The sequence below is a fragment of the Fukomys damarensis genome, unplaced genomic scaffold (assembly GCF_012274545.1).
Source record: "Fukomys damarensis isolate Sample0158 unplaced genomic scaffold, DMR_v1.0_HiC HiC_scaffold_30, whole genome shotgun sequence".
Taxonomy (NCBI): Eukaryota; Metazoa; Chordata; class Mammalia; order Rodentia; family Bathyergidae; genus Fukomys; species Fukomys damarensis.
Window position 1 is genome coordinate 63528285 of NW_022900942.1, and position 5285 is coordinate 63533569.

The 5285-nt window shown below is 46.2% G+C and overlaps 1 long non-coding RNA gene across 1 annotated transcript; it reads right to left on the bottom strand.

Moving 5' to 3' along the window:
• Window positions 1-2556: 2556 nt before the first annotated feature.
• LOC104872420 lies at window positions 2557-5014 on the bottom strand. Its single transcript, XR_783163.1, has 3 exons — window positions 4860-5014; window positions 2857-3457; window positions 2557-2760 (listed from the first exon to the last, which is right to left on the bottom strand). It is a non-coding gene; the product is annotated as an uncharacterized LOC104872420 (long non-coding RNA).
• Between the last annotated feature and the right edge of the window lie 271 nt (window positions 5015-5285).

A 5285-nucleotide genomic window follows, 5' to 3' on the forward strand; every position in this document is an offset into this window, starting at 1 on the left:
GAGAATCTACTTAAAACATCCACTTTTCCACTTCATCAATGAGGTCCTCACATTCTTTATTGTTTGCCAAAATTTTATTTTATACAGAATTTCTGTTGGGCCAGGGATGTAGCTCAGCGATTCTGCTGCCTGCCTTGCAAGCACAAGGCCCAGAGTTCGATCCCCGGCACACACAAAAAACCAAAAAACAGAATTCCTGTTATGATGTGACACATCCTTCTGTTTGTGATCGTGTGTGTGTGTGTATGTGTGTGTGTGTATTGGCTAAATATCTTTCTCTAAACAAATTAATAAAGCCTGTGAGTCTCAGATTTGGGTGCTTGCTGTTCACTGCTTCCTAGTGAAGTAAAAATGTCTGTGTTCCTGTTCTTTTAAACCCAATAGCACTCTTTATTCATTTGAATTTAATAGCAAATGTTTGGCACCTGTTGTGGACCTTAGCATCTCAGCTCCATTGTTACGCTCCAAGCTAAGACACCTCATATAAAACAGAGATGCGACGCTCTTTCCTGCCTGGCAAACATTCACCTACGCATTGTCCATGTCCTCCTGCAGGAGCAGAATGTAGGTCCGTGAGAGGAGCCCGAGAGGTCAGCAGGCTGCACGAGGAGAAGCCGTTTCTTAAGGGGCCACTCCCACCTCTCACGCATCGTCACCCAGAAGATTCACTTCTCTGTGTCTTAATTTCCCAACTACGGAGAAAGAAGAAATTGTTTCTTTTGTGAACACAGGAACGAAGATTCAATGACTGGATTTAACGACCTCATTTAATTTCCTACCTCCCTGTATCACTAAATACACGGTAATTTGGAAGTAGAAAGTGTGTTGCCTCAAGGCTGCCAGTGAACACGGACCTACATTACAATGAGCCAGTGCGTGCAGGGTCACTGCCGCGGAAATTCTTGTGGACGTCACTTCAGATCTACTTCGTGGTATTTTAGGAAAGGAGATGAAGACAACTTCAAGTTGAATTACTCAGCTGCCTTGAAAGTGGTGGAAAAGCAAAAGAGAATCAATTGCTTAAGGGTCAGCACCACGGCCCTTTGACTTAATCAGAGAAACTCTTTATGAATATTTGACATAACGTCACTTCCTTGCATCTAATGAGTTATGGGGCCAAGAAAATTAGCATGGACTTTACATTCTAATGCCAGCTTTTTCCCTAATTACATGTGTCACTTTGCCTATAGGTCTTAAGTCTTTCTTTCTGTGCCTCAGTTTCTTCACAGAAAGGACGGGGAAGAACAGAGAAGTTGTAAAGTGATGTGGTGGCCACTGCTCACTGCGGGCCTGCTGTCTGCTGGCATCACTGATGGCGCATGGGACCCTTTCCCAGGAACTCATTTACTTCTCCAGGAACTTTTCATCCAGCATATCCTATGATTAGATTTTACTTGGTTTTACTGAATGCTTACTACTTGTCAGGAACAGTTGTAAATGGTTACCCCTATTAATTCATTTAATTATGATACAGTTCTATGAGAGACACACAATTAACACATCTATTTTATAGATAAGGAAAATGAGACTCCCCAAACTCATAGACAGCAAAGCAGGTTGCAAATCAAGCAGTGCGTGACTTTCTCCACTTTGTCACTTTTCCTTTGAGTTCTCTAGAGTCTACTTCCAACAAACAGTACAGTTAGCACTAGAAGAGGGCTGCAAACATTGGTAGTAATAGGTTTGTTATGCCCAAGTCGTGAAGGCCCCCAAAACCACCAAGGAGTCGGGGCCGATGCAATTACAAGAGGAGTTTATTGCAAGCTCGAGCCTGGACCCTCGGGTGTCACCGTCGCAGCAGCTTCATACTGAGAGCCCAGACCCATCTTTGAAGCAGGATTGTATAGGGTTAGGGAAACTCTTCCTTTTTATAGGTCCTATTTTTAGCTCTCACTCACTATTGGATATTTGAGGGGTACTTGGAGGGCACTTACTGGAAAACTGCTAATGCCTATGTTCACAGAATCAATTCCTCTTTTTAAAGAACATCTGATTAAACAAATTCTATAATTAACAAAGACTACCTATGTAAGCTGTGACTAGTACCTATGTTGGCTAAATCAGTTTCATCAGTCCTCCTTTTAAAAAACATTGATTATTTTAAGCAGGAAGAATTCATCTTTAGATCATAAAAAGAGGAACAGAAACACAGGGAGACATACAGAATGGAATTATACAGAATGGAATTTTTGCAGCTCTGTTCTGGGCAAGGGGCACAGAGGGAGCCCACCTTGACCTGACAACTTGGTCCTTACAGGTTCCCTCTGGTTTTGGGAGGTTTGTTTTGTTCTGGTTTTTTGTTCTTTCACAGCTTTATTCCTCATCCCAAGCCCACGGCTTGACATAGGATGGACAGTGAATAAACATCAACTGAGTAAATAAATGCTGTCATCAAATAGCCAGTGTCACCATGCCTTAGACAGATGCATCAAAAACATTTTATTTTTATGCCCTAAGAGTTCTCCATCTGTGTTACCATTTTCCAGGCAGCATCTAATTTGGTTTTTGCTCTGGAATTGTAGCTCAGCTCCTCAACGGCTGGTGTTCTTTCTCTTGGTAATGATTTGTTTGGACCCCAACATCCGAGCCCTACCTCAGGCCGTCCTTGGCTAGGGCTGGTCATGATGCTTTGCACGGCCTGACTTTTGCCACGCAAGAGAAGCAGCCTGAGAGGAGAGCGGCCTGTTTCTGCTCTGGGAAGTGCTGTGACTGTCCAAGAGCAGAGGCTCCTGTGTATAATTGGTGGGGAACTGCAGTCACCTAGGTGGTTATTTATATAAAAAAAGGAAACAGAAAAGAAGTCATCTTGGGAATATTTTGAGGGAATTTTGTAGTGAGTCACTGAACAGACCTTACCTGTGACACACGCACTGGCAAGCCAGGGAGCTGTGTTTATAGTAGAGTGTAAAGAATCGGAGTCAAGATCACCCAAAAGCAGTGATCTTTCCTTAATTCGTATGCTCTACCAGAATAAACTAGCATCTACTTGAATCATGAGTGATGACATAGAAGCTAAGATGAACCAAGCGTGCACTCTGGAGACGTGTGATCATTCAGCGATAATTCCCACAAATACGGACAAGCTATCTTCAGAGTCAGTAGCCTTGGTAGGTTCCAGGCGTCCACATCTGATGGCCGTGAGTTGTGGAACTGTATCTCCCCAAAAGCCAGAGAGAAGGTTTTGAGTAGCTTCAAATAATGGAAACCATAGCACTCTGACACCCACTGCAGGGTGTCAGCAAACAAGCAGGGCAGAAAGGCAACGGAGCCATACTCACATAGGGCCAGAAGCAGGAGGCCCAGAGTTATACAGAGGCGAAGAGCCCAGTGGGAACTCTCAGCGGACACTCATTGTGCTGAAGCCACCAGCTTCCTCTCTGGGGCCCTTTGCAGCTGGGACGTCTTCTCCTGGGACATCATTCTGGTTGCCTCCCTCCACAGATGAGTCTGCACAGCTCTGGGAAGCAAGCATTGCATGGATATATCGAGTTGAGTAAAGCAGACTAGAATGAGATGGAGGCATGGAATTATGTTAAGAAGTCAGGATTTATTTTAATTAAAACTAGCCAATATTGGGATACACGGTAGAATGGAGAAAGGAGAGAGTTGCTATTTAAATGCCACTCGAAAGCGGGGGCCACAGGCAAGGGCCATGCTAAATAGATGTCAGCTGCTCACCCAGCAGGACGGTTCCTGTTTGGTGGAGCACTGGTGTTTGACAGCACCCAAGCAGAATGGTGAATTCTGCCTCCTCCCTCCCAGCAGTCCCAGGGCCCACAGGCACTCTCATTCCAGTTTACAGTAATCCAGAGTGCCTTCTTCTCAGACATGCCCAACTCCAAAGAGGCCCACGCTTCCAAACCATGCCTGTCTGTCTGCTGTGGACTGCACTGTGTCAGTCACTGGTTTAGATGAAGCCTTGAGGGTGGGGCCTGCATGGGGGATTCATCTCCTAGTAAGAAGAGACACTAGGGAGAAAACACACACACACACACACACACACACACACACACACACACACTCACACGCACTGTGAACCAAGGAGAGGTCAAGTGGAACATACAGAAGGCAGCTGTCTGTATCCCAGAGAAAGAACCCTCGCAGAGGCCTGACCCTTCCAGCCCTTTGATTACAGATTTTTGCCTCCCGAACTACAAGAAGAACATTTCTGCCATTTGTGCTGTTTCATCATAGCAACCCAGGCTGACTGAGACACACGCTTTCTCAAAGTGTGTCACTCACATTCGCCCTGCCACTGAAGTGGTGCATGGTGCAAAACACATTTCCTTTTCAGTTAGGGGTCCAATGATCCAGGTTCTGCCAGGAGTGCGTCAGTAGACTTAGCCAGCTCTTCCTCTCTCCACAAGATGGGGACTCAGACAGACGATCCGGAGAAGAGCAGACTCTCCCTTCTGACAGAGCGTGGATCCCTTTCAAGAGCTGCTATTTGCCAAATGAGTGCGTTTGGTGTGAGGGCTGTGGGCAATGTTCTGAGAAAGCCATGTGTCCAGGATCTGTGAAGCAGGCCATGGCATATCTCCACCAGTAATGATGATGAACAAGGGCTGGCAAATTAACCCTGTGCTTCCGCAGTTGTTACCCCTGGGGAGGAAGGCAGCCCTGGAGGTGTCCTCGAGTTCCAGCAGTAGTACAAAAAGTTTACTTGCTGGCTGGGGATGTAGCTCAGTGGCACCACTCCTGCCTCACAAGCATAAGGTCCTGAGTTCAATCCCCAGTACCAACAGAACAAAACAGAATAGGCATATAGCTTGCTTGCATCTGCCCCCCTACTCTAAGAGCTGAATGGCCAAGGGCACCCGTGTGGGCATGGGAATGCACTGCCCATACCTCCTGCTCACCTGAGCTGGTGCTCCCTGCCCTGCTGAGGAAGAGCCAAGCTCCTTGGGGAGCACTGCACAGCAGGGAGTACGGCCCGCTGCCCCTAGGTGTGGTTATCACTGTCACAACCACCACTTCTTCGAGGTTTCCTGTGGGCCAAGAAGTCAGTTCCACAGAGCCTGAAAGACAGATGTCATCCCAGACCTCAGATCCATCCCCAAAGCTGTATCCGAGGGTATTATGAAAATTATCCTAAGACATCTCAGAAAATGGCTTCATACCCTGTTCTAGGGTCCTATGCTCTGTCACATCAGTCCCTGTCAAAAATGTAAACGGAATACAATAGCCACATTGTACCTAAGAAAGGAGACATTTCCCCCAAAGCAGTAGGTAAAGGAAGGCAATTTAAATGACATCGCTTTTAACTTTTCTCACCTTTGCCCAAG